Here is a 25,284-nt window from a genome sequence, read left to right on the forward strand (position 1 = left end):
AGTTTCTGGTCAGTGGTAACCCCCCAGGAGGTTGACAGTGGGGGATTCAGCAATGGTAATGCTGTTGAATATCAAGGAACGATGGCGATTCTGTCCGGTTGGAGATGGTCACCTCCTGACATTTATATGGCTGAAATGTTACTTGCCACTTGTCAGCCCAAACCTGGATATTGTCCAGATCTTACTGCATTTGAACATTAGACACGAGTTATTGAATATATTCAAGATTGAGATTTCTACATCTTTGGGCATAATGGAAATAGATGGATATGGGATGGGGATGAAAGTAGAGTTGAAGTAGACGATCACATCTTATTGAATGTAGCAGACTCGAGCAGCTGCATGACCTCCACTTGCGGGTTCTTGCATTGAAAAGTATTCTGATATTTACATCTGGATTTTCAGACTTTGGAGCAAATACAATTTGAGATTCATTTTACTTTAATTAGAGTTTATTTATTTTCCCTGATTTTATTCCTCTGCTACAAGGCAATCCTATAAACTATCAACACTTTTTCATGAAGGGTTGGAGGACTCTGCAAGTTCCGTGCCAACTTCTCAACGGCCAGTAGCGTGAGCTGTGGCAAGAAGAGAAACATATGGAAATAGTTATTTTCATACCACGGAGTTTCCAATCTAGAACCATAGAATAGAATTCCTACGGCGCATGAGGAGGCCATTTGGCCCATCCAAGTGTGCACCGACCCCCTGAAAGAGTACCCAACCTAGGTCCACTTCCACTGCCCTAGCCCTGTAACCCCACCCAACCTGCACATCTTTGGACAGTGGAAGGAAACCGGAGCAGCCGGAGAAAACCCACACAGACACGGAGAGAAAGTGCAATCCCCACACAGTCACCCAAGGCTGGAATTGAACCCGGGTTCCCGGCACTGTGAGGTAGCAGTGCTAACCACTCTGCCACCATGCCACCCCCAATCTTAACCTCACAGTTGCAGGTGGACACAAAAGTGAGGTATTCCAATTCTCTTGCAAAAAAATGCTAAAGTGTTACTTCCTAACTACTACTATCTGTGCCAGCATGTTAACTTTGTGATTCATGTACAAGGACATCCAGATCGCTCTGCATACCCACCTTTATTTTTAAAGGAAAAAATCTTGCTTTTCCATTCTTGATAGCAAGCTGGTGTATTTCACAATTCCGAAACATTATATTCAATCTACTAATCTTCTTGCCCAGTCACTTTACATGTCTATAACCCTTTTGAAGCCTCTTTGTGTCTCCTTTGCATTCTCACCTAGCTTTCTATCATCAGCAAACCCAGAACAGTACACTTGGCCTCCTTACCAGCAGAACCATACATTATTTGCACCACGGCCACAATGGACTTGGACAATTTTTGGATTGAAGCTCTATCTGTAAGCACCTCTCAGTTGTAGTGCCTGCCCTTAGGGCTGGGATTGCCCTGGCATCTGAAGGAAAACATCTGGTAAAACTTTGTTATGCTCCTGCAGAGCTGCTGATGAACTTTTGGTGTCCTTTTTTCATTTGCTCGTACTGTGCACTATTATAAAGTAGAAGGTGGCTCTTTTCATCTGAAGAGTGACTATTCTTTGGATTTGACGTTGGCAGTTTTCTGATCTTAGTTAATTATGTTAGTTTACTGTGAACTGAAGGGGCAAAAATTCACCATGCAGAAGTTTCAACGAGTTTCCATTCTTTTGAAGTTGTATCTCGGTTTGGGTTCAAAGAAAATATGGTCCTTCTCCTGTTTTCTAAAAAACATGGGACCGTATATCTTTTGAGTGACTTGCACGCATCCATCGTGAAGAAGATGCCACAATTTATAGATTAACATATTGTAGATCTTTTGGTCTTCTACTTCAGTTGGGATGAGAAATTTGAATTACTCAAATACTGAATAGAAACGAGCTGAAATATGTATTTTAAATTGCTGCAAGTATAGCTTATAGTGAGGTGAGTTACCTCGCTCATGTGCTGAAGGAGATTCAAATTCCTGCAGATATCCAATGGTTTGTTCTTGCTGCCATTGTGTTACTTTTACATTTAAAAGTTGATAGACATAAATGATATTTTAATATTTTTTTCCTGGATGTGGTGGTTGATGCGAGAAGGGTGAATCGGGAGACCATTCCTACTTTCTCTGAGATAGGTGCTGGTGGGTCAGGTTCATATCTGTGAGAAACTCTTTTCCACATCTCTCATAAGTAGGGGGGACGGCTGTATATCCATTGAGGTGCTTGGCAATATCAGAACGATATTTCCAATAATTTGATTTAGCGTCCTGGAGGTCTACAGCACAGAAAAGGCCCAGGGCCCATCGCGTTTGTGCCAGTCAAAAATAATCACCTATTTCAATCCCGTTTCTCAGAACTTGGCCCATTGCCTTGTATGCCGTGGCATGGCTGAGTGTTTTGAGGGGCTCCAACATTCTTTCGGGCAATGTTCTCCAGACACCCATCACCCTTTGGGTGGAAAAGCCTTTCCTCGCATCCCCTCTAAACCTTGTGCCACTTACTTTAAAGTCTCTGCCCACTGGCCACTGATCCCTCCACCAAGGGGAAATGTTTCTTCCTGTCTACTGTCTATGCTCCTCATTGCCCATGTTACAAAATAGGCTTTAGCGTAAATAATAAGTCAAAATGGGTACCATACAACTGAACCCTTCTACCTGGTTGATTTCATTTAAACATCTGTGACATTTGATTAGGAGATGTTTTTTCCTCTTTGAAAACAACTTGCGAATGTTACAAATTCAAAATGGCTCTGGGCAAATAATTTTTCAAATACTTTTGCAAGAGAGAACCTTTGATCTATCTTGTCACCTTGAATTAGTCAGGGCCTAGAATTTGTGGTCCGCGCCGCCCATAAAGATTGAGCGATCTCGGTGGCAGCCTTTTTCTCCCTTTGCCGAAAGCTGTTAAAATCAGACACCAAATCAAAGGGATGTCTTGGAGTGCAACAGCGGTGATGTCAGCTATCAGGTAGGTAACCAGTCAAACTGAAGTATTCTACAGAGCAAGCTAGGACATTAATAGTACTTGGCAGATAATGAAATAATTGCATGACTGCACTAAGATATACTGTTAATAATTTTTCCTTTATAAACATTATTATTGGATTATTATTTAAATGATAAAATATTAACTGATAAAATATTAAAACATGCGGCTGTGCAGAGAGACCTGGGTGTGCTAGTGCATGAGTCGCAAAACGTTGGTTTTCAGGTGCAACAGGTGATTAAGAAGGCAAATGGAATTTTGTCCTTCATTGCTAGAGGGATGGAGTTTAAGACTAGGGAGGTTCTGCTGCAATTGTATAAGGTGTTAATGAGGCCACACCTGGAGTATTGTGTTCAGTTTTGATCTCCTTACTTGAGAAAGGACGTACTGGCACTGGAGGGTGTGCAGAGGAGATTCACTAGGTTAATCCCAGAGTTGAAGGGGTTGGATTACGAGGAGAGGTTGAGTAGACTGGGACTGTACTCGTTTGAATTTAGAAGGATGATGAGGGATCTTATAGAAACATATAAGATTATGAAGGGAATAGATAGGATAGATGCGGGCAGGTTGTTTCCACTGGCGGGTGAAAGCAGAACTAGGGGGCATAGCCTCAAAATAAGGGGAAGTAGATTTAGGACCGAGTTTAGGAGGAACTTCTTCACCCAAGGGGTTGTGAATTTATGGAATTCCTTGCCCAGTGAAGCAGTAGAGGCTCATTCATTAAATGTTTTTAAGATAAAGATAGATAGTTTTTTGAAGAATAAAGGGATTAAGGGTTATGGTGTTCAGGCCGGAAAGTGGAGCTGAGTCCACAAAAGATCAGCCAAGATCTCATTTGAATGGTGGAGCAGGCTCGAGGGGCCAGATGGCCTACTCCTGCTCCTAGTTCTTATGTTCTTCTATACAGTTGTTTAAATCATTGTGTGGAAACCTCTAAATGGATGTTAATTCCATGTTATTCTGCGCATGTTCAAACTCCCAAAGTTGCTACTAGTTCCAGTGGAGTGAAGATTGCAAGCACTTGAGGGATTTGTTGTCATTACCACAGCAAAATACAGGCCGTTAAATGTGATAAATATTACCTAATAGCCTGTCATCACACTAAGCTGCGGCCCGAGAGTGTTATCGGAACCAATTCCAAGATTTCACCTCACAGTCGCTAAAAGACGATGTCGCCAAAACGGAGAGTTGAATCTCAAACTGTGATATTTATTTCTTGGGACCAACTAACCAGTTAGTGTTACAGTAAAGCTTTGTGAATGACCAGTGCTTTTTAACATTGTGGAGATGGTTTCGCCTTCATTCAATTAAACCGGTATCAGATTGTTGAGTTGCCTGGTATTAAATAACAGGAAAACTGGCTTAAATCTGAATTGATTGTTGTGTAGACTAATTTGAGTAGAAGTAGAAAAATGTTTAAAATAGCTTCTTAATTGACCTCTGGTATCTATCGTTCTGTTGTGCTCTAGACTATTATTTGGTTTTCAATTATAGGGAATATGCAGTACTTAATTTTTGCAAAGCACCATGGGACATCCTGAAAAGTGCTATATAAATGAACATCCTTCTGCATAATCATTGTTGAAGTATTTTGGAATCAGAAGCAACTGCGTGTTTTTCTCGTGATGACTACTTAGGTTTGTAAGAGAAATTGGCAGTTATCTATGCCTGTGCGCAGAATAATTTGCTATAGACACAAATATGAATGTGTTGTGGTTTGAGTTCTATGCACCAGCATTTGGGTTGCAGATGGCCTGACTATTGCTTTTTAAAGTTTCTGTGACCGTCAAGAGGCACACTGGTCTGCATCCCTGCAGAATAAGACCTTGGGGCATCTTCTGTTTATCCGTAATGTGCTCAGTTGGGAAATGGATAAATTCATAAACCATAGTTTACTGGAGGTTTTCTGGTAAAATCTATGGTACAGTAAGAAAATCATCCTGACTAAAGTAATGTTCTAAATCTGATTATTTAGAAAATCAAACGCCTTGCATGAGGTTACATATTGTGAATATACAGTGTCATCTTTTATACTGTATGTAACATTATTATGGATATTCGGGCGGCACAGTAGTTAGCTCTGCTGCCTCACGGCGCCGAGGACCTGGGTTCGATCCCGGCCCTGGGTCACTGTCCGTGTGGAGTTTGTACATTCTTCCCGTGTCTGCGTGGGTCTCGCCCCCACAACCCAAGTGTAGGTGGATTGGCCACGCTAAATTGCCCCTTAATTGAAAAAAAAATTGGGTACTCTAAATTTATTTAAATAACAACATTAGATATTCGATGCACAAGAAAAGATACTCTGTGCACGCAAATGTATTTTGCAAAAAAATTGTATTCGCATATGTGGGTAAAATATTTTGTTTTATGAAGTTTTGTCAGAAAAACATCATTGGTAACCATTTGTGGCCAGATTTTGCATTGTCAAACTTGATTTTTTTTTGGATTTATTAATAGGATATTGTGAGCACCTAGCATGTCATTGTTAATGGCAAGATTTGGATTTGATTCATGATTCAGCATGGGAAATGTAGTATTCAAGTTTATGCCTGCCTAACCATGGTAACTGCATGCTTTAAAGATGATCAATTATGTGAAATACTTGTCAGTGTTTTACTGACATGGCATGGCCTTCCACACACACAACAGCATCTTAATGTAGCTCTTATTTGTAAGGCTGAATCTGATCGAAGCTGCCAATGAGTGAACTCTTATGGAGCTCCGATATGTCCCAATGTCCCTCGCTGCCAGAGGATTTAGACACGTGTCCAAAATCTGCATCTCCTGGGATCAGATCCAGACTTTTTTCCATAATCCCTGAACCTATCAACCTGGCAGAAAATTTAGCTGCAAAGGAATAATTTGCCATCACTGTTTGAAGGATTAGACACTTCATCTCCGTCCAACACAATCTGTTGGGGATGGGGGTGGAAAATCAGCATTTAAACATGAATCATATATATATAGAATCTTGTTATTAGGAGTGTTCTGTGTCCCTTTGTGTTGTTCATGCTTTTCTTGAAGAGTGGGGGGAATGTTTTTTTTTTAATTGGGTAAATTCAATCATTGCAAATTGACTGAGTGATCAATTTTTCTCCGGGTTTTGAATTCCGATATAGACTTGAGACCATATCCCTAAAATAATACAAATAAAATTGAAATGGGCAAACTAACGGGTAGCACAGTGGTTAGCACAATTGCTTCACAGTGCCAGGGTCCCAGGTTCAATTCCCAGCTTGGGTCACTATCTGTGCGGAGTCTGCACGTTCTCCCCGTGTCTGCGTGGGTTGCGTCCTGTGCTCCAGTTTCTTCCTACAAGTCCCGAACGATGTGCTTGTTGGGTGAATTGGATATTCTGAATTCTTTCTCGGTGTACCCTAACAGACGCCGGAGTGTGGGGACCAGGGGATTTTCACAGTAACTTCATTGCTAATGTAAGCCTACCTGTGACAATAATAAAGATTTATTATTATTATTGTTTAGAGTTCGGATTGATGCCAGCGAAACAGTGTGCTTTGGAATATGATCTCCCGATCATATCCTGAGTGTCGTCAAAATTGGCTGAGTTATTTTGTTGTGCTCGAACTAGGGTGGGAGTGGGAAGGTTTACAGCTACTGGGTCACTTGAGATGAGAGGGCAAAGTTGTGGATGGATGGAGAAACTGAGGTTAAAAAAAGGTTTGAATTGTTTGATGATTGCATCCACTTCTGGAGAATACGTGCAGGGCATCCAGCCTAAGGAGCAAGCACTGATTATTATGTAAGAGGCTGGATTATGGGAAGATTGAACTGGAGTCCATAAAATGGATGGATGATCAAATTGGATCGCAATTTCTGGGTGAAGGGGGTTGATAATTATGCAGTGGCTGGAATGGCAATGCTAATGCAAGAGTGTTCATGAATATCAAGTGGAACTGAAGACGTCGTACTACGCAATGGAAGAAATAAAATGAAACGGGCCAGCACCCAGTCTTGGTTTGTAATTACTGTGATAAGCAACAGCTAGCATTTGGTGAAGTACACAAACACAAAAAATGAAATGTGCAAAGCCAAGGCAATGCCATTTTTGTCTGATTTGTTGAGAATTGTCAAAGTTGAGAGAGGGAAGGATTTATTTTAAGCATCTAATTTAGAAATTAGATGCGGGCAGCATGGCGACGCAGTGGTTAGCACTGCTGCCTCACGGCGCCAAGAACCTGGGTTTGATCCCGGCTCTGGGTCACTGTCCATGTGGAGTTTGCACATTCTCCCAGTGTCTGCGTGGGACTCGCCCCCACAAGCCAAAGATGTGTAGGGTAGGTGGATTGGCCATGCTAAATTGCCCCTTAATTGGGAAAAAAAATACAAATTGGGCACTCTAAATCCATATTTAAACAAAAAGAAATTAGATGAGTGATCAGATGACTTGGAGATGACCAAAAGACCGCATTTCTGCCCCAACCGGCCGGCAGGATTCTCCGTTACGCCGGCCGGTCAATGGGGTTTCCCATTATGGGGCAGCCCCACGACGTCGGGGAAACCCCCGGGCGCCGGCATAACGGACAATCACGCCGGCGGAGAATCCCGGCCCTGTTTCTGGGACACTAGATCCAATTGCTTCGTATAACGGCATTAAGGAATTGATGGTTTAAAATATCTCATTAATGTCCAATTTATTTGTAGTGATTATTTATAACCGTGTATCTCGCTAGGTTACTTAAGAAGATATTAAGCCATCCAAGTGGCGTGTAATTGCAGATTCCCTAGCCTGAAGAGGACAATATCGACCAGTTGGATTTATAAACCTTGCTGATATCATGTTCATGTTGGTAGTCACAGAATACATAACTTGCCAGAGTTGGATTTCGACTCTCTGGTTCTATTGACATCTTTAGGGTGAAGGCATATTCTTCTTGCTCGTTCTCCGATTACCTCCACCATGTTGTTGACTCACTGCCTTTTCAACATGTCTTTTTTTTGTCCCTCCCTCCCCGGGGTCTCCAGTATCCTTGAGAAGGGTGATGGTGGGCTATCTTGGGATGATGACAGGATGTATTATAGGTGCAATCCAGGATACTCTGTGACCTGTAAAGGAACTATTTTTCGCATGTTGTGAAACTTGCATTAATCGAGCTAAATGAGGTGTTGTCATATTTCTCACCTGAATCAGAGATGATGGAGAGGCTTTACGGCATCAGGCATTGAGCCAGTCACTGTGGCTATGATCTTCATACAGAAATCTGGAATAAAACAAAAGTGCTGCAGACAGTCTTTGAATGTTATTCAAACTGACTGCAAACCATTATGGTCCACAAGCATGATATGGCTATGTTAGATTGTCTTCTCACTAAACACGCATTTCCCTTTTTAACCAGTTCTTTGTGTGTGCGCGCATACAATCGAAGGAGTAATTCAGTGCCTCCAGTTCTCCAATTTACTTTCTGATTTCCCAGCGGTTGCCATGAAAATCCAAGAGTTCTGGAGTTGCTGTCCTTTTGCACTTAATGCCAAATAGATTGAACTGGTAGAAGAAGCTGGAAAATAAAAATGCACTGATGCCCATGGGGGTGGGTGGGGGGATAAGTGAAGCTGCCTGGCAAAGTTTACGTTCAGTATATTGGTTTCTCAATAAATTACATTATTGGATCTGGCTTCTGAAACTTGATCTACGAAACCGCAGGTGGAAGTAATTTTTTGAATCTGGAGACATTAGCCAGAATCTCTCTGGGTTTTCTCCCTGGGATTGAATTTTTCCACGGGAATTTACAGAACTGGGACTGTGCCCGACATCCTAAAGTGGGACAGGTGCTTGTTGTTAAGGGGGAAAGTTGTGTTTAATTTGTTAGAGATTTGAACGTTGCTTTGGGCAAGACCTCGGCTGAGAGAGCAGATCTTAGTTACAATTGGTACAAGCTGCTTTGTAGATCAACTCTGAAGGAGCCTGAGTGCATATGTTGCATTAGCTGCTTGGCGCAGCTTTCGCTGCTCTCCATGAGAAGCGACAAGAGGTTCGGTCGTCTTGGCTGTTAGTGCAACCCCACCAGACACACAGCAGATACCTGGTCAGAAAGACGCGCAGCAAATGATTTCTACAGTGAGGACCAATTGATAGGTCTGGATTGGGGATTGCCAATTGAAATTTTTATCATGATGAAATGCAGTCTGGGCAAAATAAATGAAGCCTGGAGCAAATGAGAGCTGAAACAGGCAGCTATAATGAAACAAGCCTGTCATGGTGGCCCCAATTATATTGCTTTAAACTCTATAATTTGACACCAGTGTATAAATAATTGAGTTTACATGCTACAGCAAGAAAGATTGGTCTTTTAGTTCTTTATTATCATTAATTATCATCTATTCTTACACTCTTACAATAAAGGCCATCCATGGACATTGCTTCAACCCTTGTGACATGACGTCAAATTACCTGGTTATGGTAGCCTTATATTGAATCAACGGTCATTCTTGGCAAGTCCCTTTAGCTTTTATTCATATTAACCTCATGTTGTAGTAGTTGTGTTTTTCTTTATAGATTTTCGGGAAATCTGGTTTGCTTACCATTGTGGATGTTTTGCCCTTATGACATTAAATATTCGGACATCTTTTGTGAGTTAAAGTTAAATGTACTTAAACGATCTTCTAAAGGACTGATTTCTAGGGATTGGGAGGAATTCTCCCAAGCCCCCCCCCCCTCCACCGATAGGTTCAATGGGGTGGGGGGCAGGGGAGAGAAGAGAGAGCGAGAGAATATGGCAGGAGTCCCAGAAATTGAGCAATGCCTGGCCTGCTTCTGGCATTCCGGATGGAGGCTGCCGCAACACTCGAGAATACCGCAGCAGGGGGGGGGGGGGGGCGGCATCTGCAGGTGGACCTTCCAGATTAGGTGTCCTGGAGGGGGTCCATCTCCCAGCCTCAATGTTCTTGGAGATCCATCTTCTTTTTTAGGCGGCGCATGTTCTTTCTCCAATCATGGGTCAGTGATGTTGGACGTGTTTTCAATGTGGTGCCTGGATACAATGGTGGATTACATGTAATGAGGCCTGTACTGCCATGGAATAAGACGTAGAACACCCGGATGCATAAAAAGGTCGGGGCCGGATGATTTGGCATGTTTTCCCGCCAGCCTCTGTAGCAGGAAGAACTCCATGTTCTTGTCCCGCCTCAGCACCTAGCCCTGAAATGGGAGAATTCTGACCATTTTAGTAAGACCTGGACCAATACCTCCAGCCATGTGATGCTCCATTTTCCCCAGAAAAGTATTTTTTATTGCAGCACTCCCACCGTGTCCTCTAAAGAGCAGTTTCCACTGGCAGCAGTTGTGAGCCGGGTTTTCTGCCAATGGCTAACTCCGTGTTGCCACGAAAAAGGCTCTGAAGCAGGTCACCTTCTCAAAAAATAATCCGGCTTCTGCCAATAATCCTTGCCTGTGTTTTGAAACTTCCCACTGTGGGAATCAGTGATAAATGGCCATGACTACCAGGGACGTTCACCTGCAGCAACGTAGAGAACCAGGCAGCCATAGAGATTTGCTTTTAAAATCCACTGACTTGGCAATAATTTACAAAAGCACTGAGCCCAGAGTGATTCCTAATATTGCCCTTGGGACTTTTAAAATCATTTATAGTGTTGCCCCTCTCCCAGCAGTGTTGGATGCCTATTGAATTCTGACGGTTCTAGAGTACATCAAAATGATGGTGAAAAAGATGACTCTCCATCACTTGTAACCTATTCGCAAGCCACCTGCTCAACTTAGTGGCCATTCCTGGTGTCTGGCAGAATTGACGGCAGAGGCCCACCACAGATGTGAACATGGATAATGTCATGATATTCAGATAAACATCATGGTGCAAACACACACACACACACACACACACACACTGATGGACAGATCAACAGACCAATCAACACACACGCAACATCACAGCCAATCACAAGCAAGAGCACAGTTCCCGCTCATTCCAGCAGGAGACAGCTCAGGGCACAGAGCTCGCAGCAAGCCACTCAGACATACACCATGTGCTGAGTGCCTCTCTAAGATAGTGTTAAGGCTGGGTCCACAAGTTAAAGGGTAAAGAATGAACCACAGTCATATGTTTACAGATGTTGTTATTGATAGTAATAAAACCGAGTTGTACCATCTGCAACCGTGTTGGTTCGTCTGTATAGCAGAACACCCAACACAACAGATAATACCTGAATTACGGTCTTTGTCCCCGGCTAAAATGGTAGAAGACAAATAAAAATTCCTTCCCTGAATCCTCGAAATCGCTACGTTTGTCATCGCCGGGTGTTCCATTCTACACCGATATCAGAATTGCCTGTTGTGTCTTTTAACAGAATGAGTTGCCATATCCTGTTGTGAGATTCTGAAAGGACCCCATAGTAGTAAATACTCACTGGAAACTGCATCCTTCTGCACAAAGTTTGTATTGTTCGAATATTATGGCTCATTGGCATCATACCAAAGTGGAAGTGTCATTATCAGCATCCAGTTCAAAATCCAAACATGTCATGCTACACCATCCACTGAAGTCAAAGGAATTGGATTATATGTAAGATAGCATTGTATTTTCTTTAAATATAGTAATGAATAGAGATTACTTCTGTCTATCTTTCAAAAGTTTCTTTGCTGGGATGCTCTTGGTACTTCTGTAATGTAAGGCTTGTTGGCATTTCATGTAAATAATGTATGGGGAGATAAAATGAACATGACAGCTTTGGCTGCGCACACTTTATGGAACGGGAACTTTAAGAACAACAGAAAGAGGAGTGCGAGTAGGCTACGTGGTCCCTCGAGGCTGCTCCACCATTAAATAAAATTGTCACTGATCTGGGCCTGAATTCCATTTTCCTGCCTATTTCCAATGACATGGGACCTCGCTATCTTGTAATTCCAGAATGTAGTTTTCCATTTCCCCCACGAGAATGTGCTGAATTAGTATGAAGCGAGGTACTTGGTACTTGGTTCTGACCATCAACTTAAACACTTAGGAATGAAATGTAACCATCTGACCAAGACCAATTGGTTTCGTACTAACACGAGTGGTAATCAAATTTAGACCGGCATTTGCTTGTCGGATTTGGCCTGTGCAGTGATCGGTTTAGAAATGGGAGAGACATGTCTTGTGATATGTGAATCAGAATGTTGAAACTGTGCAACCAGAGAACATCTGCCAACATCTGGAAAATATCTGGCTTGAATGGGTTACTGGGCCCAACAGCATAAAGAAACAGAATTAATGTCAATGTGGATATAATTATCAACTGTGTGTGGGTGGGGAAGAAGCGTTCAGGGACTTTTTTTCCCCACTCTGCATCACTTTGACCTTTTCTCAATGTCTGACGCACACTGTTTATTGTCATCTGATTAACAGCAGCACAACACTGCTGCTGGCTTACGGGAGAAATGGCAGTAAGCAGCACTGCATCTCAGAAACTCTGGTTTTCCCCAAATTCTGGATCACTAGTGTGTGGTATGCGTATGCACTCACCCGTGTGTATGTGGTCATATGTTGTGCTGTATTAACTACCAATTCTAATATGCCATATATATTACATACCCACATAACATATGTTTATATTTTACATGTGATTTTAAACACCGAGTAATAAGGCAAACCTTATTTCTTGTTCTACATTGCTCAAAGTGGTCCAGAAAGAGAGGCAAAAATGCCTTTTGCTGACCGTCTGCTTGACCAGTTATTCCATTTATTTTGGATTTCTCTTGTTGGCTCAGTGTACATAGAGTACTGAGACTTATGAACCATGGGTTCATTACATGTTAATCTGAAATAAGTGATATTAAATAGGATGATGGCATCCTTCTGTTGGTCTTCATCCAGTTAGCATTGGGAAAATTGACCAGGGATTGAAAATAAAAATAATCCGCTATCTGTAGGGATTTTACTTGATGCTCTTTAATAGCTGATTTTTGGAACGTGCGCCACACTGGCTAGGCCTGCATTTATTGCCCATCCCGAATTGCCCTTGGCAAGGTGGTGGTGGTGAGCTGCCATCTTGAACCACTGCAGTCCATCTGGTGCAGGTGCACCCACAGTGCTGTTAATCACTGTTCCTTCACTGTGCCTAAGTTTGAAGTCAGGATGGTGTGTGGCTTGGTGGGGATGTACCCATGCATCCTCTGACCTTGTCCTTTTAGGTGATAGTGGCTGTGGCTTTATGATGCTGCTGTGTGTGCCAGCTTGTCCTGCATGAAGACAGATGGCGAGAGTGTAAGCAGGGTGTGTGCCAGGGCAGGTAAGGATGCCTGGTATGTGTGGACAGCAAGTGGGATCGGGCAGGTGATGAGGGCACAATCTGAAGGGGAGATAAAGAATGGCGGTATCCTTTGAGGTGGCGTGGACACGCTTTGGGGAGCCAGGAGAGGAGTTACTTGCTGCAGCATTCCCAACCCCTCTCCTGCTCATACATAGGACATAGAACATATAGTGCAGAAGGAGGCCATTCAGCCCATCAAGTCTGCACCGACCCACTTAAGCCCTCACTTCCACCCTATCCCCGTAACCCAATAACCTCTCCTAACCTTTTTGGTCACTAAGGGCGATTTAGCATGGCCAATCCACCTAACCTGCACGTCTTTGGACTGTGGGAGCAACCGGAGGAAACCCCTGCAGACACTGGGAGAATGTACAGACTCCGCACAGACAATGGCCCAGCGGGGAATCGAACCTGGGACCCTGGCGCTGTGAAGTCACAGTGCTAGCCTCTTGTGCTACCGTAGTTGTATTTATATGGCAAGTCCAGTTCCATTTTGGGGCAATGGTAACCCCCCACGATGGCATTGGTAACCCCCACGATGTTGATAATGGGGAATGCGGTGATGGTGATGCATTTGAATATTGAGAGGTGATGGTTCGATTCTGTCATTGGCATTTGTGTTGTACAAATGTCACATTACTTATCAGCACAAGCCCGTATGTTAGCCAGATGATGAACAATGAAACAGCAAATTACAGAAGAACCGGTGAACTTAAACATGCCAAAAGAAAGCCTAAAAAGCATTTTTGCTTTGGGTTTTCTAAAATACTTGTGCAGTAGAACACCACGACCGGGATGTTCCGCTTCCATTCACATTGGGCAGACTTGATGGCGTGAGTGAAAAATATCGCAAGACCGTCTTCGATGCATTTCCAGCAGCGTAAATGCAGGGCGCAATCGTCCCCTCCTGGAGTGGTGGGCTGCATTTCCCACCGCTCAACGACGAGAATGTCTTTATAATACATTAACATATCATTATCGGGACCGTACGGCAGAATATTAACCCCACATCAAATAACGCGTCCACAGCAGTGTGATATGGGCAGCACGGTAGCATTGTGGATAGCACAATTGCTTCACAACTCTAGGGTCCCAGGTTCAATTCCGGCTTGGGTCACTGTCTGTGCGGAGTCTGCATATCCTCCCCGTGTGTGCGTGGGTTTCCTCCGGGTGCTCCGGTTTCCTCCCACAGTCCAAAGATGTGCAGGTTAGGTGGATTGGCCATGATAAATTGCCCTGAGTGTCCAAAATTGCCCTTCGTGTTGGGTGGGGTTTCTGGGGATAGGGTGAAGGTGTGGGCTTGGGTAGGGTGCTCTTTCCAAGAGCCGGTGCAGACTCGATGGGCCGAATGGCTTCCTTCGGCACTGTAAATTCTATGTAAATTCTGTATCAGAATGGCACGTTGTACAACTGGTTTCAAAAGGCGAGAACCTGGAGAGCAGAACTCCCAATGGGGGCTTGGAGGTTAGTGCGCTCAAACTGGCGCTGCATTCATGCGAGCGGCTCTGCGTCGTCAGAGGGGGGGGGGGGGGGGGCAGGGGGAGAGTGGGGTCACGGGCAATTCTGAATAGCAATGTATTCAAGGCAGCCTCCTGGTTTGGGGCCATTGCCTTTTTTGAAGGAGTGCACAGAGGGGGCCTGGAGTGGAGTGGGGTGGCATGTGATGGGGGAGGACAGCACGGACTGTAGGTTCCACACCATCTTGGGGTGTGGGGGGGGGGGGGGGGGGGAGAATAGAGAAAGAGGCTGGGTAGACGAGGGCAAGGTGAATGGAAAAACGTGTCAATGATCAGTACCCCATTGCAGCTGACACTGTTCAGCTTGAACTCCATTCACTTGCTTGAAGTCAGACATGCAATTGTCCCACTTAAGCAGCACTTGTTTGATGGTGCCAGTGATTACTGCACTTGACACACGGACATCCAGATTCAATGACTGCTGTGCTATGGCTGGATCATTCCCGACTTCGTAAATAACCCTTAGAAAGGTTGCCAAAGAGTGCTCCTAAGCCACCCCCCACTTGGTCAAGCAGAGCACAAGGCCTTGGAGTGGAGCTTTGGACAATGCTTGGAGTTCAGTAGAGTTGCCAAAGCTGTGACCACTCAGACATGTGGTGTGAGGCAGGGGTGATGTAGGGTCTTTCCAACTAGGATGCAAATTAAGGACTGGCTGTCACTGTGATGACCAGGACACGATTCTGTGTCCTTTGAGAGGAACTTGCAGACGATGAGTGGGCAAAGAGTGGTCCTTTTGGGAGATGATTGCTAACTGTCAAGTCTCTCTCTTTGATAATACAGTGAGGTGCCCATCTGGTGATCTGTCATTCTTCTCGCTGATAGACAGGAGAGAAGAAGAAGACAACAGCAAAGGTAATATTTGGCCAGTGCCTGCTCTGCACAAGGAGGGTGAACCCCAGAACGTCTTAGCTCGGAGGTGCCTTGATAGACCCAGGGTCAACCTACAACGGCCAACATACCTGCTGATGTCCGAGAACCAGTGTTGCCAAAGACGACGCATGTCCAGGGAATTAGTTGCTTGCATCTGCCATCTTCTGCAGGATTTGGCCCTATGGGATCTTGCAGGGCATCCACCGTCTGTGTCACTGAAAGTGACCAAGACACTTGATTTTGTACCCCAGTGGCTCCTTCCAGGGCTCCACAGGTGACCTCTGCGTGAGTTTGCAAGTCTGCACCTGACGAGTGCCATCCAGGAGGCCTGCGATGCAATCTTCCCGTGGGCACTCAATTTTGTGCATTTGACCGAGATCCGACAAGCCAGGAAGCAAGAGCAATGGGATTTCCACAGGTGCAGGGTGCCAACAATTGCACACACGTGGCACTCGGAGCTCCGTGTCATCAAGCATCAACTATGTGCGCCGCAAGGGCTTCCACTCGCTGAATGTTCAGCTGGTCTGCGACCATGCCAAATGCCCCTTTGATTCCCAAGGATCTCCGAAACCTGACATCTTTCTGTGTCGACAGTGGTTGCAGGGCTGGCTCCTCTGAGGTGTGTGCTGCCTACTGAGGATCAGGCTGATGGCGCCGTGTATAGGCCACAGTGCAGCTGAGACCAGATGCATCCAGGCTCATGCTGCAACTCACACCCTGGTCGAACAAATCATTAGGATGGTGAAGATGAGATTCCGGAGCCTGGATGGGTCTGGTGGAGCCCTGCAGTATAATCCACATTGTGGTTGCCAGCTGTGCTCTGCACAACTTGGTGCTGCAATGGGGAGGAGAGGAGGAGGGGGGGGGGGGAAAGAGAAAGAGAGGGGGGAGAAAGAGAGGGGGGAGAGGAAAGAGGGAGGGAGAGAGAGCGGAACAGCTGGAGGAGGAGATGGAGAAGTCGCACATTTCCAAAAGTGAAGAGGTCGAAGAAGAGGCTGAGAAGGTCCCCTGGAAGGATTTAAAAAAAAAAAAGAATGTAAGCAGCTCGCGTGTCAGGGCGGATGATGAGGGCTGTATTTGTAGATAGTGTTATGGGCCAGGGTTTAGAGAACCCAAAAGTCTATCATGGAGTTCACCTGACCCACAACTTTACTAGATTGTGGTGTGGGGAGCACACGGCCCACCCTACAGGTGTGGTGCAGCAGAAATGGAAAAGTTTTTTTTTTTTTTAATTTTAAAAGCAAAACAACGTTTATTGTATGAATTCCAGTTAACCTTTTTAAAACAAACCGTGAACATCTTAGCAACCATTAATTCAAATACAACCCCCAAAGAATACAACACTAAGTAATCCTTTAAACTTTCCTTTAATATCCATAGGACTTAAAAACAGAAGCACATCAGGTTAAAGTCACTACTCGGAACATTTATAATTCTGAATTCACCAAATGATCAAGAGATAGTCTTTTCATGGCAGAGAGATCAACAATGCACCTGCTCTGACCTATTTCAGCTCCAACACTGAAAATGAAACTAAAACACACCCTGCAGCAAACAGCCTAAAACAAAAGTAAAAAGCTGGCAGACAGCCCAGCTCCACCCCCTCTCTGACATCACTGCAGTGATAAACACCCGTTTCTTAAAGGTACTCTCACAGGACAATAGCAAGTGGGACAAGGAGTTGATGAAGAGACGACCCTCCAGTGAAGATAAAGGTGTGTGGGAGAGCCAGTGGTAGTGTCCCTTTAAGCTGGTATTGAGTGAGATCCCTGTAGGTTTGCGATACGTCTGCGAGTGTAAGTGGAGCGTGATGGGAAGTGACTTGCCCTGGCAAAACGGCGGAGATCATTCATCCTCTTGTGGCACTGGCTGGCTGCCCTCTTCTGCAGAGCATTGGCACTGACCACCACCTCCCATGCTGGATTTGTCACCTTGGTTGCAGGTTTTCTCCCAGAGAGTGGATAGAGTACATTGCGGTGAGCCTCTAATGTGTTCAGGTGCTCGAGGGAGGCATCGGCAAACTTAGTTGCAGAATGTTTCCTGAGTCTGACGACCATCACTTCCCAGCAACATCTGGTGTGCTAGCTGTGCGTCAGAATGGCCTTTAAGTATGACAGCCAGATGATTGAAGCACTGGGGTGATAGCGGGGCAAGCGAATCAAAGGCTCCTGCCAGTGATCAGGTGTGGAATCCGTGCCTGCAAATTCTTTTCACCAAGTGCCACAATATATTACAAGTCAGCTGTTTAGCACAGTGGGCTAAACAGCTGGCTTGTAATGCAGAACAATGCCAGCAGTGCGGGTTCAATTCCCGCACCAGCCTCCCCGAACAGGCACCGGAATGTGGCAACTAGGGGCTTTTCACAGTAACTTCATTGAAGCCTATTTGTGACGAGCGATTATTATTATATGGTGGGAAAAGCAGTCATTGTCATTGGCGGTCTAAATGATGCTTTCCCTGCCCAAAATCAGGCCTTGCTGATTTATGAGATGATTCCCTACAATATATTTTCATGAGAAATTACCATGCAGATGCTGGGGAATCTGCAGTTCAGTTCTATCCTATAATAACGAGTGAATATGAAATTATATTGAGCGAGACACAATGTTACAGGGGAACGAGGCACTTTCCCATTGAATGGTAGAATGTGGGTGTGCACCACAGTTCACACATGACCTTAGCCATAAAATATACTGTTGTATTGAAAGCTTTCCCACTGAGGTTCTAGAATAAAAAGCTTGTTATGGGAGCTAGGAATATACTGAGTTGTTTCTTTGAAAAAAAAACCATTTGGTTCGTAATGTCCTTTCTGGGAAGGAACATTGCCACCCTTGACTCGTTTGCCCTGTATGTCACTCTTTGTTCAACAATGTGGTTTACTCCTAACTGCCCTCTGATATCGTCCAGCAAGCAACTCCGTTGTATTCGAGAAGTTGGATGAATGGCGTCGAAGGGCAATAAATTCTAGCCTTCCCACCAATGGCCACATCCTATGAACGTGTGAAGCCAGTGAAATGAGATCTGTTCTCGCATAAGTGGCCTCCAATTAAGAGGCAATTTAGCATTTTAGTTTTCCTGCCTCCGTAGATAGTTCAGGCAGTGCCCTATTTGCCCCCCCTACTCCAACACTCCAACTCCCTCCCACCCCACCACCCTCCTTTCCCCACTCTCCCCACCCCCTCCCTTTCCCTTCTGTTGGTAAAGAGGCGAGGGTATCTGGTCTCTCCAGCGCAAAGTTTAGTGCTTGTACCATTTGGGTTTTTTTTTTTTGTAGAAACGTGTGGTGAGCTGTTTTAATAATCAGAGTATCTCCCCCCCCCCACATTGGTACTGAGGGGAAGGTACCCTGTTTCTCCAACACAAAATTAGTGTTTGTACCGTTTGGCCTTGTATATATTTTTTACTGTTTTAATAAAAAGATATGGCCAATCCACCTATTCAGCCTATCTTTGGGTTGTGGGGGCAAGACCCACGCAGACATGGGGACAATGTACAAACTCCACACGGACAGCGATCTGGGGTCGGGATCGAACCCGGGTCCTCGGCGACGTGAGGGAGTAGTGCTAACCCACTGCACCACCGTGCCGCAAGTGGCCTGCTTCAGGTATTTCTTTTCTGACTCCGTACACATTTTTCTCCACTCCAGATGCACTGCTTGCCGCCTAAGAGCTAGAAAGCCGTCACTTTCCTTGATCTGTTAAATAACATACCTGCTTTCTGATTGAGGATTCCAGCGAGAGATCGTTGGCCGCATCGGCGACACACACAGGGAACATTTATTTGGATATGGTTGTCTTTTTTAAGGAGTTGTTTTGAAAGATTGGCAATGATTAGGATTCAGCTCACTGGTTAGACTTTGCTCAGTCAGCGTGTTGAGAGATTCTGGCTTTAGCCCTTGAGGTCTATTTATGGAATGTAACACCTGTCTGTAACAGGATAAACAGTAATACTTCTATGGAAAGTAGTGAGAGGATTGGGACAAGATACAGGGGCTAATAGCCTGTTGGCATTGACAGCTGAAGTATGTGATGAATTGTTTGAGGTGCAAGGAATATGTTGGAAATGAGTAAGTTTGCTGCCTTATTTCATAGAACACAGCAATATTTTCTGTCAGGTGTGGATTGTGGCACATTGAGCAGTGCAAAATTAAATCCAGTAATTTTGTCACTTGTTTTAACTTGGTTTAGCACAGGGCTAAATCGCTGGCTTTGAAAGCAGACCAAGGCAGGCCAGCAGCACGTTTCAATTCCCGTACCAGCCTCCCGAACAGGCGCTGGAATGTGGCGACTAGGGGCTTTTCACAGTAACTTCATTTGAAGCCTACTTGTGACGAGCGATTTTCATTTTCATTTCATTCATTCAACAGCTCTTGATTGAGATGGCTTTTTATATTGATTTCTGTCAGGCACCAGAATTAAATTACTTTTTAATTGCTGCGACACAACAGCCAATTGATGTGACGGTGAATGAGATTGCTCTGTATCGAATGTAATCTGTCGTTCAAGGTAGCATTTAACAGTCCCCTCAAAAGAATGAAATCAAAATATACAAAGAACTGAACTCACCGATGTTCGAGAAATAAATATTTACTGACTTGAGCATCAGAAACATTTGTTTAATGTTTAATCCGTGGGCATTGCGGTTAGGGGGAATAGTGTTCCCATCAAATGGAGCAATTCTGGGCAGCACGGTGGCACAGTGGGTTAGCCCTGCTGCCTCACGGCGCTGAGGTCCCAGGTTCGATCCCGGCTCTGGGTCACTGTCCATGTGGAGTTTGCACATCCTCTCCGCGTTTGCCCCCCACAACCCAAAGATGTGCCGGGCAGGTGGATTGGCCACACTGAATTGCCCCTTAATTGGAAAAAATGAATTGGGTACTCTAAATTTAAAAAATAATAAAAAAATACAAATAAATAAATAAAAATGGAGCAATTCTGAACTTGGGTTTAGTCAGCTGTGTTTCTAGCCCAAAGTACCAAACGAGCATGATGCATGATGAATTACTATTAAAGACGAGGTAGTAACATAACTGAAGGCTTTAGTAGACTAGAACTGTTCCCCAGCAGCTTCGGTACAGAATGAGGGCTGCTGGGACGGCACCGGTTCTTATACCCCGCGTGTCAGGGCGGAGATATATACCAAACAGCCAATGGTAAACTCCTAGGTTTAATCAATGGTCTACAGCCTCTCGGGTACTGCAATACCTGATAATGCCACATTCATCCCCTGTTAAAAAAGAGTCCGGCGGGGATGGTGGCCAGTGGTTACAATTGCATTTAACATGGTATGATTAGATATGGAGGTACCGTGATACCTCCTTACAGGGTTGTCGAGAATATTTACAAGCGTGCAAGATGTAAACACATTGTGTTCATTTACAGTGAAACAATCAGTCGGTTGGGTGGCCTGGTCGTCCTCCTGGATCGTCCGAGCTTCGGTGGTGATTCTGGTGGGGGTCCGGGCGTCTGCGACTCTGGGAGCGTGGCTTCGGCCTCCATGGCAGCTTCGTCACCCCTAAATGGCGCTGGTGGGGCAAACGGTTGACACGAGAGGGGGGCGTCGGTGGGTGGGAGGGCCTAGGCAGGAGCAGCGGGAGGACTGACCCTCCTGTGAGGTGCTGTGGGGGGGAGGGGGGGGTAGTAATGGTTCGGGTGCGCGTGGGGTTCCGGCGGGCGCCAGGTCCCGAAGGGAAACTGTATCTTGCCGGCCATCAGGGAACGCCACGTAGGCATACTGGGGGTTAGCGTGCAGCAGGTGGACCCTCTAGACTTGTGTGCCCGCACGTGCTTCCGGAGCAGGATGGGTCCGGGTGTTGCTAGCCAGGTTGGGAGCGCGGTCCCGGAGGAGGACTTCCTGGGGAAGACAAGGAGACGTTCATGAGGTGTCTGGTTGGTAGTTGTACAGAGCAGCGACCGGATGGCGTGGAGGGATTCCGGGAGGACTTCTTGCCAGCGGGAGACTGGGAGATTCCTGGATCGTAGGGCCAGACCGTTCCGTTCTCCCTCTCCACCTGCCCATTTCCCCGGGGGTTGTAACTGGTCGTCCTGCTTGAGGCAATGCCCCTGTTGAGCAGGAATTGGCGCAGTTCGTCGCTCATAAAGGAGGACGCCCTATCACTGTGTATGTACGCGGGGAAACCGAGCAGTGTAAAGATACCCTGGAGGGCCTTGATGACGGTGGTTACGGTCATGTCGGGGCAGGGGATGGCGAATGGGAACCGGGAGTACTCGTCAATCACGTTCAGGAAGTACGTGTTGCGGTTGGTGAGGGTAAGGGGGCCTTTGAAGTCCATGCTGAGGCGTTCAAAGGGACGGGAAGCCTTTAACAGGTGCGCCCTCTCTGGCCGGTAGAAGTGCGGTTTGCACTCTGCGAAGATTTGGCAGTCCCTGGTGGCTGCCCTGACCTCCTTGATGGAGTAGGGCAGGTTGCGGGTCTTAATGAAGTGGAAAAAACGAGTGACCCCTGGGTGGCAGAGGTCCTCGTGGAGGGTTTGGAGGCGGTCCACTTGTGCGATGGCACATGTGCCGCGGGACAGGGCATCAGGAGGCTCGTTTAGCTTCCCGGGACGATACAAGATCTCTTAGTTGTAGGTGGAGAGTTCTATCCTCCACCGCAAGATCTTGTCGTTTTTTATCTTGCCCTGCTGTGCATTATCGAACATGAACGCCACCGATCATTGGTCAGTGAGGAGGGTGAATCTCCTGCTGGCCTGGTAAAACCTCCAATGTCGCACAGGTTCTAGTATGGCTTGTGCCTCTTTTTCGACCGAGGAATGGCGAATTTCGGAAGCATGGAGGGTACGGGAGAAGAAGGTCACGGGTCTGCCTGCTTGGTTGAGGGTGGTGGCCAGAGCTACGTTGGACGCATTGCTCTCGACCTGGGAGGGGAGGGACTCGTCGATGGTGCGCAGCGTGGCCTTTGCAATGTCTGCTTTGATGCGGCTGAAGGCGGGCGCATGCGTTCAGGGTCGAGGGCTATAACTCCATTTCGCACTACGTAGCCTAGAATGGCTAGACGGTCGAGCTAAATACACATTTATCCTTATTGTATGTTAGGTTAAGGATTTTTGCAGTCTGGAGAAATTTTCGGAGGTTGGTGTCGTGATCCTGCTGGTCATGGCCACAGATGATGGCGTTATCAAGATATGGGAACGTTGCGCGTAAGCCCTACCGGTCAACCATTCGGCCCATCTCGCGTTGGAAAAACGAGACCCTGTTAGTGACACCAAAGGGAACCCTTAAAAAATGATAGAGCCGCCCATCTGCTTCGAAGGCAGTGTATTTGCGGTCACCAGTACGGAGGGGTAGGTGATGGTAGGCGGACCTTAGAGCCACCGTGGAGAGGAATTACATTGTGCAATCCTGTTTACCAGGTCGGATATGCGGGGGAGAGGGTACACATACAGCTGCGTAAACCTGTTGATAGTCTGACTGTAGTCAATGACCATCCTATGTTTCTCCCTGGTCTTTACCACCACTACTTGAGCTCTCCAGGGACTGTTGCTAGTTTCAATGGACTTTTGGACTTCTGACCTATTGAAGGTCCGGTCCTGGGCACTGTACCGTCTGCTCCTGGTGGCGACGGGTTTGCAATCTGGGGTGAGGTTCGCAAACCGGGAAGGCGGGTCGACCTTAAGGGTCGCAAGGCCGCAGACAGTAAATGGGGGTATTGGGCCGCCGAATTTGAAGGTCAGGCTTTGCAAGTTACATTGACAGTCCAACCCCAGGAGTGTAGCCGCGCAGAGGTGCGGCAGGACATAAGACGGAACTTGTTGAATTTCCTGCCTTGGACAGTGAGGTTTGCTAGGCAGAACCCCTTTACCTCCACAGAGTGTGACCCGGAGGCCAGGGAGATTCTTTGGTTTACAGGGTGGGTAACAAGTGAACAGCGCCTTACTGTGTCGGGGTGTATAAAGCTTTCCGTGCTCCCAGAGCCGATCAGGCAGGTCGTCTTGTGGCCGTTGATGAAGACCGTCGTCGTTGCTGTTGCGAGTGTCCGAGGTCGAGTTTGGTCCAGAGTCACCGAGGCCAGATGAAGTAGTTGCGGGTTTTGATTGGGCAGCGTGTAGTCAGCCGTGCTGGGGGCCTGGGGCCCCATCCAAGATGGCGTCTCCCATGGGTCGCACATGGTGGTCAGGGATGGACAAAATTGCACCGCCCATCTGTCCAGTGTGGTGTCAGAGGGGCAAGATGGCCGCGCCCGTGAGTCACACGTGGCCCTAGGGTTCGGGGTGGCGGTGAGTGCTGGCCGCCTGGGGCCCGAAGAGAAGGTTGCCGCGGCGGTCCGGAGTCGCTGGAGACCACTGCTCGTGCCTGGCAGACCCCCACAAAATGGCCCTTCTTGCCGCACCCTTTGCAGGTGGAGGTGCAGGCCGGGCAGCGTGGAGGGGGTGCTTCGCCTGCCCGCAGAAGAAACAGCGGGGCCCGACGTAGATCGCAGGCCGTCTTACAGCGCAGGCCTGCGGGGACACGGGGAATGTCTGTGGGGCTGCCGCTGCGGGATGCCACGCAGCCGGGCGCATATGATTGCGTGTTTCTGGAGGCAACGTCAATGGACCCTGCCAGGGCCCGTGCCTCTCTAAGTCCCAGGGTGTCTTTTTCTAAGAGTCTTTGGCGGATCTCTGAGGAGCTCACACCTGCTACGAAGGCATCCCGGATTCGGAGTTCCGTGTGCTCGCTCCCCGAAACATGCGGGCAGCCACTGTTTCTGCCCAGCACCAGTAGCGCACGGTAGAACTCCTCCAATGATTCCCCAGGGCTTTACCGTCTAGTTGCAAGCAGGTGACGTGCGTAGACCTGATTTACAGGGCGGATATAATGTCCTTTTAACAGTTCAATCGCAGCATTGAAGTCCTCCGCCTCCTCGATGAGGGTGTAGATCCCAGGGCTTACCCTTGAGTGCAGGAGATGCAGTTTCTGTTCTCCTGAGGGTGTGCCTCTGGCCGTCTCGAGGTAGCCTTTAAAGCACGCCAACCAGTGCTTAAAGATCGCCGCCGAGTTCTCTGCGTGGGGGCTGAGTTGTAGACACTCCGGCTTGATTCGGAGATCCATCCTTTCAGCTTAAGTGTAGTCTATTAAATTGATGCATGATCAATTACTATTAAAAACTGGGTAGTAACATAACTGAAGGCTTTAATAGACTAGAACTGTTCCCCAGCAGCTTCGGTACAGAATGAGGGCTGCTGGGACGGCACCGGTTCTTATACCCCGCCTGTCAGGGCGGAGCTACATACCAAACAGCCAATGGTAAACTCCTAGGTTTAACCAATGGTCTACAGCCTCTCGGATACTGCAATACCTGATAATACCACCGAGCATAAGAAATGTAACTTTAAAAATCTTTCTTGTAGAATTTCAATTTATTCTCTCTTAGCATAATTTGTTTTTGAACGGAAAAGCTACTATATCTATCAGCCGCTAACCATGAACGCCCCATTGGCGTAGCTTCCCATGGGTTTAACTGTGCTTATTTCTTCATTTGAAAGAAGCTTTTACAAAATTGCTGCATGACTCCACTACCCACCCTCCCCCACCAAAGGCAATCGGATAACATCTTACAGAAATAAAAGATGGGTAGTTATATTTCACTGCTGATACAACCAAGTAACTCAAAATGCCAAAATTGTTGTATTCCATGCTGTTTGCTCATCTGTCCCAAT

General features: G+C 46.4%; 1 protein-coding gene and 1 long non-coding RNA gene across 6 annotated transcripts in view; one reads left to right on the plus strand and one right to left on the minus strand.

Moving 5' to 3' along the window:
• The window catches only part of LOC140399187 (ras-specific guanine nucleotide-releasing factor RalGPS1-like), an 839,817-nt gene that overhangs the window by 61,037 nt on the left and 753,496 nt on the right, over nucleotides 1–25,284 (plus strand). The gene's annotated exons all lie outside the window — the stretch shown is intronic.
• LOC140398843 (uncharacterized) lies at nucleotides 471–19,468 on the minus strand. Its single transcript, XR_011937591.1, has 3 exons — nucleotides 19,337–19,468; nucleotides 8,123–8,201; nucleotides 471–578 (listed from the first exon to the last, which is right to left on the minus strand). It is a non-coding gene; the product is annotated as an uncharacterized lncRNA (long non-coding RNA).

Source organism: Scyliorhinus torazame, chromosome 22 (genome assembly GCF_047496885.1).
Source record: "Scyliorhinus torazame isolate Kashiwa2021f chromosome 22, sScyTor2.1, whole genome shotgun sequence".
Taxonomy (NCBI): Eukaryota; Metazoa; Chordata; class Chondrichthyes; order Carcharhiniformes; family Scyliorhinidae; genus Scyliorhinus; species Scyliorhinus torazame.